Source organism: Trichosurus vulpecula, chromosome 2 (assembly GCF_011100635.1).
Source record: "Trichosurus vulpecula isolate mTriVul1 chromosome 2, mTriVul1.pri, whole genome shotgun sequence".
NCBI classification, from domain to species: Eukaryota; Metazoa; Chordata; class Mammalia; order Diprotodontia; family Phalangeridae; genus Trichosurus; species Trichosurus vulpecula.
This window is the reverse complement of record NC_050574.1, coordinates 412,986,252-412,997,034: the sequence shown is the minus strand read 5'-3', so window position 1 is coordinate 412,997,034 and position 10,783 is coordinate 412,986,252. Positions and strand designations below refer to the sequence as shown.

The window sequence follows — 10,783 nt, the reverse complement described above, 5'->3', positions numbered from 1 at the left end:
GTCTCAGTTTACTTTCTGTGGTGGGGGCAATTCAGAGCAGTCACATGTATGGCCTGCCCCTGTAGGGTTCAGTTTTCTCTCTGGAAAGGAGTGCTCAGAACAGTATTGGGTAAGACTCCTTCTTCTAGCCTCCTTCACTTTGGGAGTGGGGTGGTGGAGCTCTGAAAGACCATGTGTAAGGCCTGCCAGGCCTTGTCTCACTTTACCTCCTCAATAGGATGTTCCAAGAAATAATCTGCAAGCCCCCCTTACAGGCTTCATTTTGGGGCAGGGTCTCAGAGCTAGGCTGCCTGTTTGCCCTCTGGGTTGGGGTAGGGTTTACAGTAAGCCATAAATGCAAGCCTCAGCCCCTCTAGCATGCAGGAAAGGTAGTTAGATCAGTCCAGTGTAAAGCCCTCCAATGGAGCCTCAGTTTACTGCCTCTGTTGGGGGATGGGCTCAAAGCAGTGACTGATCAGTTATCAGCTACTCCAGCCATATCTGAGTTTCCACTCTGGGTGAGTGGGGCTCAGAAGTTCATGGACCAGCTTGCTTCAGTTTGGGGGAGTGGCTCTGATAGACCAAGTGTCAGTCCCCACAATTGACATCGACTGAGGCACTAATTTCCCCCTGGGGTGGGAGAGTTCAGAGCAAGTGATGTGCAAAGCCTTCTTCCCAGGCAAGCCTCAGTTTACCCTCTGGAGCAGTAGTCACCCTCCCCTACCATGGGTTTGCCGGTGGGGGGTATGGTTAGAGCAGTCCAGTGTAAAGCCCTCCAGCCGTGCCTCAGTTTATCACCTTAGGATGGGGGGTGGAGCCATTCCAGTTTCCCCTCCCTGCTCAGCTCAGAGCCCAAGTGAGCCTTTCTCATGGGCTCTGAACCTGAAGGCAAGTTTGCTCCCCACCCCCCATGGGGGATGGGCTCAGAGCACTCATAGACAGGTTGCCTGTCCCTCTCTATCCATGCCTCAGTTTCCCCTCTGGAGAGGAGGAGTGCTCAGTGTTGCTCCCCGTAAGGAAGGCTCCAGAGCCTCAGTTTCCCCTGTCCGGCAGAGATGGTCTCAGTGTAGACAGGGACAGCAGCCCCTCTAGCCGTGCCTCAGTTTCCCCTCCAGCCCAACGCCCAGGTCGGGACCCCAGACCTGGGTCCCCATTGTCTCCTGGGGTAGGAGGGTGTGGCCCAGCCTTGGCGTCAGCAGTGACGGACTCCAGCCTCTGTGACATGGCCAGCCCCTGGGCCTATAAAGGCAGCTCTCCGCGGGTCCCCCGGCACTTTGCTCGCGGGCAGGTGAGTTAGGCGCAAGAGTCGGGGGGAGGCTGCGAGGTGGTGGGGGCAGGGAGGCTCGCTCGCTCGGGGGCGTGGCCGCGGCTCTTGTCAATCTCGGGGTGTAGCCCCTCCTTCTAGGTCCTCGATCCTCCCCCTTCAAAGGCCGCGAGGCCCCGCCTCCACGGCTGTCCATTGGTCGCTAGCGGGAGGGGCTCCGCCCCCTCACCAGCCAGTCTTTGGTTCCTTGATGCCAACTGATGTTTCGACTTGAATTCGGGCGCAGGGTCTGGGATAACTTTTCCTGTGCTCAGAGTTCGAAGGCCGGGGGCGCCCTGCCCAATCCTGATCCCCAGCCTCTGACCTCCTGCTCCCCAAGCCGCCTCCTTGGGTCCAGTGTTTGTGCGCCAGGTCCACTGCTCTTTCTAGCCGCTCCCTCCATCCCGCACCTCCGGCATTTTGAGCACGATATCGGGGGCCCTCTTCTGTGACGTCACGGGCCCCCCACTGCGGCTTGCCTGGGCCGCCTTCTGTGACCTCATGGACGCCTCCCTGAGCCTGGGCCCCCTGGGTCCCCCCTGTTTATTTCAGCCCGTTCGGGCCCCCGAAGCGGTTTGGTCTTTGGCGGTAAATGAACTAGGGGGCGGCTAGAATGGGGGGTCAGCAGTTGGGGGCCCCGAGAGGTGGTCCGTTGGGTTTTGGCTTGCGGGGGGCCGGCGGTCGGTGCGTGACGGGTTCTGGCCTAGGGTCAGCTTGCCTTTATTTGGGAAGGGGTCGTTTCGTGACCCAAGGAGGGGTGGGGGCCCCCCAGGATGTGCAGTTCATTAGCGAAGGGGCTCGGTCTGAATCACGGTCTGCCCCGCCCCCCGAAACTTACCGGGGCTCCAGACCCCCCCCATCTGATAACTGATGGCCTACCCGTGGTGTCGGGGTCGGGGGTGCCCTTCCGGATGTGGCTGGGCCGTGTGCCCCCTTCCTGACCAGAGACACGGAAGGGTCGGCCAGTGCCTTCTCAGCTCATTTTGCAGATGAGCAAACTGAGGTAAAGAGGGTGGCTTTCCCAGGGTCCCAGCTTTAGTGTCTGAGGCTGGATTGAACTTTCCTGACCCCAGGCCTGGGCTGTGTCAACTGGACCACCAAGCCTGGCTGCCACCCCTCCCCCTATCATGATACTTACCTCGGTTTGGGGGTGGGGACCCCTCTCATCTGTCGTATTGTGACACCTAACCTGGGGTGGGGGTGGGGACCCCTCTCATCTGTCCTATTGTGACATCTGACCTGGGGTGGGGGTGTGAGGACAGCCTGCTCCCCATTGTCACTCAAGGTGGCTTGGTGGCAATTTGAGGTGGGGTGTTTTTTTTTCCTGTGAATTATTCTTTTTTCACAAGGAAGAATGGAACTTTTGTAAATTGTTTCATGGGAAATGGTGGGTAAAATTAAAATTCTTTTTCAGGTTTTTATTTTGATGAAAAAAAATGAATTCTTTCGGATATATTATTAGTAAAGGGACCGATGGTTACCGGGATGTATTAAAGCAAATCACTTGTTTGTTTGGAAGGTGAGAAGTAAAAATCTTCCTTATTCTTTCTTTGGTGAATAAAGCAATGTCATAGCAAAACGGAAATGTCCACTGCTGGTGGCTAGCACCCGGCTTTGTTGCTTCTTTCAAATGTTCTGTTTTATTTCTGCCTTTTTCTTTTTTTTTCTGTTATTCTCTGCCGACCCCCATCCCCGTGGTGCATCCCTTTGTCACATGGCAAAGAGATTTTGGCATAAAAATCTTGACCACATACTACCAAATTAACTAAGCCTTAACTGCGCCCCCCCTTTTGTCAGAAAGATGCCAAACATACTGGTATTGGCAAAGACTTAAATATTTCGATGCATTTTCTAAACCTTAGTAAAGTGTGTGCATGTGTTTATTAGAATCATGGATAGGGGCAACTGGCTGGCCTAAGTACCCTGAGGGCCCCTTTGGTCAAGTTGTGTTGCTGACTTAGCTTTCCAAATGCATTGAACTGGTTGAAACCCCACACCTTATGGTAGAGGACCTTTCCTGTCTTTAAATTGCACCAGTCCTACCCAACCTTGCCCTGCACACACCTTTGCCATCCAGTGCATTGCTGTTCCTTAAACAAGACATACACCTGACTTCTTAAGCATTTCTCTGTCCTTCCCAGCCCTCCCCCTACCCATGCCTGGAACACCTCCCTCCTCTCATCTTTACCTCCTGGCTTTCCTGGTTTCTTCAAGTGTCAGTTTAATATCCCATCTTTGCAAGAACTGCCTCCTTTCTTCACCAAATTAGGGCCATAATCATGAGGTCCTTTATTGAAGAGGTAATCAAATATATGCCTTAGAATTCTAGAAGGAAAGAAAAGCCAAGTATAATTCATTATCCTTTTAATTTAGTATGAAATAACCAAGTGCTAATTTGTACTTATGATGTACATCACTTGGTAATTAGCTTGGTTGTGAGACTTTTTAGTATAACGTTTAAAAATCCATTATGAAAACCATCTTACTCTCTTCAGATTTGAATGTGAAAATGGCTTTCAAAATGAAGGAAAGCCAAGAAGGCCTTCAGAACCAAGAAACAAAGAGGTGAGAGTTATGGAAGTGTGTTTTTCTGTTTTGGCATTCTAGGTCTTAAGACTTCTGGGCTTTCATGTTTAGAATTTTGCTTAGTCAACGGTGCTTTGACTGTTGCTAACACTTGTAATTAATTCGTGATTTTAACAGTTAACATTTGTAAAAGCTTCAGACATTAATCAGATATTTTCTTGTCCTTCATTTTAAAGTCTGGAGTTTGTTTCTTATAAGGTGGATCCTAATTGATGACATTTGATGCCCAAAAAGCTTCATCAAAACTCATGTAGAATATGATTGTAAGCAATTATAGACAGACTCTGTATGTCCCATGTACCCTTGAGACTCGAAGAATTTTATGACAAAGTTTGTTATTTATTCAATTATTTATTGTTTAGTTTTATCATGGGAATTAGCTTGATAAAGGTCATTGGGGGCATGGTATCTTTATACCATTCAAATACATATGTGTAAACATTAATGAGCACCTGTACCAATTCACAGGTGACAGCAACTGAATCCGGAAGTGCCTCAATTCTGGGCTCTGGTCAGTAACAGTTTCTTTGTTCATGTTTTGACTGGGGGAGGGAGGGGGAGAGAGGACAGTAGAATGTTCCTCAACAACTAATTGTAAGTGAAAGGAAAAACAATAGATTGAATTCTAGTAGTACTTATAACTTTTTGGCATTGAGCCAGGTAATGGGGTAGGGTGGGGGGGGGTTCCTTGTTAGGAACCTTGTCAGCTCAAGTATTTGAGCTGAATTAACCTACTTTATAGCATATAGTGTATATCTTAACTTATAGGGAAGGGTGCGGGGCAAGACTGACTTGGTTTGGGGGAGAGAGGCAATAATTATAGGAGTTTAATGGGTTTTGTTTGTTTTGGGGTTTTTTTTAGTGAACCTGCTTCATTTTGCTTGTTTAAGTCTAGTTGTGAAACTTTACAGGGCTTCAACAGTGTTTTCACATGTTTCTTTTCTTTCCTTTTCTAAAGTAGATAGTGAAACCCATTTACTCTGAGAATTCATAATCTTTAACAAGGACCTCAGTATAAACAGAAAATTCTTAACTTTATGCTGTTGTTATAGTATAGCACGTTATGCATGAACCCGTTTGGGCTGGAGAGGGGAGTGTTTGTTTTAAATAATTCATTTATAGATAAACTTATCTTCTAAGATCTATCTAGATCTATTATCTAAAGTTTTTTCATTTTTACTTTCAAGTATTCAATTACTGGTAACAATTAACATTCCAAGAAAATATTTTCAGGCCTTCTGTTTTTTTTTTTTTTAAATACAGAGCAGTGGGAAACAGAAGTCCTGCATTTCCCTCCCTGCTCCTCCTTGCGAAGGAGCAAGACTTTAATGCACCTCCCCAATTGTGGTGAGGAAGGGAGTGAATGGCTTGAGGACCCCTTCAGGGCCTATTCTTTAGAGGAGTGCGATCAGAGCAGAGGGAAGGAACAGCAGCCGAGAGCTCCTCGAAAGTACAGCAAGAGAGAAGACTTAGAAATTTCCGGAAAAGAGGAAAAAAGGAAGTTGGCCCTACTAGGGCCTGTGTTGGAGCCTCAGAGTGATGGATCATCTGCAAAAACCAGGAGGGTTTCTTTTGGAGGTTATCTGAGACCGGAAATATTTGACGTAAATTTGCCTGCCAACACACCTGTTGAAAAAGGAGAAAGCCCAGGCATAAGAAGAAGCACATTGTTAGAAAACTGTCCTCCTCAGACTATCCTAAAAAAACCAATAATTAAGGTACAATATTTTAGACAAGAATTTAATCTGTCCATATTTTAAATTATGCATTTGTCTAATGATCCATACCGTAACTGAGAGCTGTCAGTTATTTATGGTTATGTTGGCCTTCATACACTAGTGATTCCTGGTATCCCAGAATAAAGGGGAGCATCAAGTCTTGGATAAGATATGTGAACTCACTCGAGTGCCCTGAATTTCTCTAGGTCTGCTATGAAATTTTGGCTCTTGGGTTTGTTGCAGTGTTTCAAAAAGGCTGAGATACAAAGTTTCACTGAATATTTGCCATCATGCATATAGCATGATAAGATTCACAAAATCAAACTGTTTTTTGCCCATTACACACACTCTGACTTAATCAGACCGTTTTGTGAGGGCCCTCAGACTGTAAACATGTTCAGCTTGTCTAGAAGAAACAAGCCTTGAACTTGGAGTTGGTGGGATTCCGCTTGGTGTCGCTGTTATTAGTTTTCTACTTAGGGGCAAGCAATGTAGTCCCTACTTCCTCGGGTCATTGTGAAAAAAGAAAGCTCTTTGCTAAAGCCAAGGAATCATTTTGTTAAGCAACAGGATAATTTTGTCATTTTCTTTTCCTAAATATGACCTACCCCTGTAGTAATGGTTACTTGCCACTGGGTGGTGGTAGGCAGTTAATGTGAATCACAATTTTGGTGACTTGAGTTATGATGGGAAAGTTCTGTTGGTGCTTTGCAAGCTGATGTCAGTGGTCCAGCGTAACTTTGAAGGTCCATCTAGAGCAACCACTACCTGAACTTGCCATTTGGCATACAGGCTTTGTTTGTTGCCTTGAAGGGAAGCAATCCTTTCCACCTTTGGGTAGCTGTCATTGCTAGGAAGACAAGGCCTCAACTCAACTAATCACGTCTTCAGGATGAGGGCTGACATTGTGATGAGAGACGTGTGGCTGTATGCTGTCCTCATTGCTGACTGGCAGCTGTTGGGGACTTTTGTCCCCAAAGCTCATTGAGGCGGGGAGGGGTTGCCATTGCAGAGAATGGCCTCTGTAGGGGTTGGCCCTCCAAGGATTGTTGTGTTGTCAAACTCCAGGCTTTGGATGCCACTTGGGCATGTTCAGTTACTCATTAGGGAAACCCGTAGCAGATCTTGTAATTTATGTGAACTAAAAAAAAATGTCCATTTCAGCAGGAGCAGTGTAACCTCCCAGAAAAAGAGCCTTCCTCCGACAACATAGTGGAAGGGACGCTGCTAGAAGACCAGTCACTGGAGTTGACAATATCTGAGACAATATCTGCGGCCTCCAGTGATGACATTTTTCCGTCTCATTTGGTGGATGACAAAGCAGAGTGTCCTCCTATGGCTACACAAGAAATAACACCAGGGAGTATGGAGCAAAGTAGAGCCCTGGGAGGAGAAGATCATCATTATGGAGCTACTCAGATACCATCAGTAATACCATTGGACAAAGGGGAAGAACGAGGAAAAGGAAAGACAAAACCAGCAGACAACCATAATGCAGGTCTGAAGACATTTCGTAACCTAAGAGGTTTCACAAGAATTTTTAGTAGACTCCTGCTCTGCAGCAGATGCTGTAGTCCCGAGTAAGCTGATGAGGACAGTGAAGCAGTACCCTGAGGTGGAAGATCTCCCCAAACAGCAATGAAACTGTGAGCCTGAGCATCTTACTGGTCAACAAGAGATTGATGAGAACAGAACCCCTGAAGTACTGGGAGAGCCAGTAGAAGACTTGACAGATGGTTTATGGAGACTCCAGATAAAGTGGCAGAAAATATACCCAGTAGAAACACTGTCATACAGAGTAACCCTTAAGATCTGATATAGATTCAGAATCCTCAGAAAAATTACAAGAAATAGAGATACTCAGAAGACCAGTAATAAAAGTTTTCAGTGGTTTAAATCCTGAAGCAGAGCCAAGCTCAAAAGAATCCAGTTTTGAAATAGACCACACTGGGTTTAAAGAGACGTTTGAGTGAGTCACCAAAAGAAAAGGAGGTAATTGAATTGAACAGTTCTTTCAGGTTAAGATAACAATTTGCATATATACAACTGTGGTCTGTGTGTGTGTCTGTGTGTGTATTGGGGAGGAGGGGGTAGACACACATGCCATTCAATAACAAACTTTCTGTAGTAGGTAAGGTGAAAAGATTGAATATACTCTTTCAGTTTAAGGATACAAATTTGCATGTTACATGTATGTGTGTATGCATCACATAGGTATTTCACTAAAAATAGCAATGGTCCTATAGAGTAGATTTGCAAGTAGGATCTGATCAGTTCTGCTGAGCTAAATAATGAGTATTTGAATTGTTACACAGCTTGTGTGATGACAGTAGGAGATGAGCTAGTTAGAAAAAAAGAATTAGAAGATTCAGGATCAAATTTCAAAATAAATGTCAGCAGTGAATTGGAGAAGACTTCAGGAGATAGATTCTAAATTATTATCAAATATTTGCTCCAGAAGAAAAAATTAAGACCAATTAGTTATGTTAGAAAAAGATATGTTTAAAGCTTTTTTTTTAAAAAAATACAACACTCTCTGAAGTATTGAGGTTTTTTTTTTCCCATTAGAGGTGAAGTCCAGATGATTATTATTAGTTTAAGGCTGCAGCAGGGAGGAAATTACAATGGTGGGAAATTGGTTATCTTTTAAATAGGTGCCCGGATTTTTAGTTCTTTCACTGTAGACATAAGGACTCTGATAATGCTTCTGGGCATCAATCTGGGTACTTTCTGGTAACGTAGAAGCCAATTTTTCCTCCTCTTGATTACAAGAGTGTTTTCTTGAAATAGAAACTGGCATAATCATTTTTTATGAGTAAGTAAGGTCTACCATGTATGAGAGAAGTCTTTTTGAATAGCAGTGACCATTATCCAAATGAGCATAGTATTAGTGTAGCATCTTTAAATATTCTAAGGTATAAAATATGTGACAAATTACTGAAAGTAAATGAAACTTTTATTTCATGAAGTTGGCAAGTTTGTCTTGTCAATTTTGAAATAGATTTACTAGAGTTTTGAAAATGTATCTTAAACATTTTCTAATCCTTTTAGGACCAAACCGTGGAACCACGCCAACAGAATACTCTCTAATACTTGTGAAGAAGTGGTATGTTTGAATACAATTGGTAGAACCTTTTCTGACATGAGACTAAGGAATATTTTCAGAGATGGGCAATTTTATCTTCGCATATATCTCAGACCTGTTTTGTTTTTTGGAGGTGGGGAATAAATACAAGTGTAGCTAGAACTTTAAAACTAAATCAGAAGCCCATTTTGATAAAAAGGAATAATACATATATATATCATATTGTATTGAAATTACAAAAACTAAAAATAGAATAATTGGTAAATAAACATGGTCCATTAAGTAATTAAGCTTTTCATCTTAGAGAGAAAACATCTCTTGCTTGTAAAAAGGAAATGCTCCTAGAAAAACCATGATCAGAGACCTCTCAGGTGGAAAAATGGAAAGAAGCTCTATCCTAAGGACTGATGAGGCATTTGACCTGACTGAGGTTGTTGGTTTTTCTTTGTTTTTTTTTTAACCGTGGTGACTATGTATTAATAGCTTTGTGGTTAAATTCTTTTCGTATTAATCTATGTTTTTATTTCAGAGAGTAAATCTAATGCCTCAAAAATTGATTGGTTATGCTCATTGAACCTAGAAGATAACATTGTGGACCAAGGAATTCTATCTTTATCTACTCAAAGAAATAAAATTATTCAGACTGTACGAGAAAGAACATGATGATTTGCCTGGTGAGACAGAAAACATACATATTCACAGAGAAAGAAAAAAAAGAAGCAAAGAAATATCTGCTGAGTTTTCAGGATGAAATTAAAGATATACAGTGATAATGAAAGAACAATATCCTTAAGATCCAGAAGCAAAACCAAATCTGATACAGAATTACTTGGTTCAACAAAAGATCCACTTAAACAATTCTGAAAAGATGTGAAGAACTCTTGGGAGAGAAGCATCAAACCAGGGTAACCTCACAATCTCTAGGTAGATTGTATCAAGCTGATAAAGGACTCCAGGAGGCCAGTAGTTTATCACCCTCAGAGAAAGAAGAAAAGGAGGAACATGTGAAGAGTGGGGTCCAGAGTGTTCTGGATACCTTTGAGACCTAGAAAAGAAGAAACCAAGCTGATAAAGCATTGAAAACTAGTTCATCAGATATGTCAGATTAGGGTACTCTGAATCGAAGTCTGTGAAGAACTTAAGGGAAAGGTTATCAGGGATGGTAATTGTTAACAAAAATAGAGAACCACCTAGTGAATCAGATGTGTCACACACAGATGATGAAAAGAAACTAGGGAAGAGACTGCCAAGGAAAGTAAAAAGAAAGGGTAACACTTTTAACACTTAGCAGGAGGAATAAAATGAATAAGGAATTGTAGGATCCAGTCTATTAGTATATTAGGGAGGCAGAATTTATGATTTCAAAGAGAATCTCATATGTGCCTAAAAGGTCCGGAACCGCAGGATATAAGGAATTCTCTAGGCAGAAGGCAGGAGAACTAAAGCATGTATTTACACTCCACAGTAACAATCCCACAAACCAGCGTCCCCATTTTGATATTTTCATCAAAAGCTTCCAGGCCCAATAAGTCCGCCTCACAAGGGTAAATAGGAGGCCACAGAGAAGCGAGATGGTATAAGGCAAAATCGTATACATGCTTCCCCTCTACGGTAAGAAGATTACCCACTAGCCTCTAGGCAGCTCAGCTTCGGCTGTAGGCGTCTCTGGCTCCAACCGGAAAAGGAAAGGAGGATCTTCAAGCTGTCCTCTCCCTTCTTATAGAGTTTTTGACATCATCAAGCGCCGCCTGAACGACCAGGGCCGATTGATTCTTGACTTGGCCCCTCCCCCAGCGTAGACCACGTTAACACACCTCCCCTCAGCCAGCGCCACGACTCATCACACAGGAAGCTCTGGTCCTGCCCCGGAAGAGCAAGCCCCAGCGTCCAGGGAAGCTCAACGAGGCGAGCTGAGTCATTCAAAGAAAACAAAGTCCATTCTGGCTACACTCCACCCCTCACAATGTTCTAGGATGCACAACCCAATCATAATTCAAATTAAATTATATATCCTAGAACATTGTGATCCAATTATGCAGGAAACTAAAACATATCATTCACAATAAAGCAAAACATATCATTCAGTGACATTCCCAAATATTGGTTTACGAT

General features: G+C 43.8%; 1 pseudogene; it reads left to right on the top strand.

Moving 5' to 3' along the window:
- The first annotated feature begins 1,201 nt into the window (after positions 1-1,201).
- LOC118837279 lies at positions 1,202-9,996 on the top strand (annotated as a pseudogene).
- Positions 9,997-10,783: the final 787 nt, after the last annotated feature.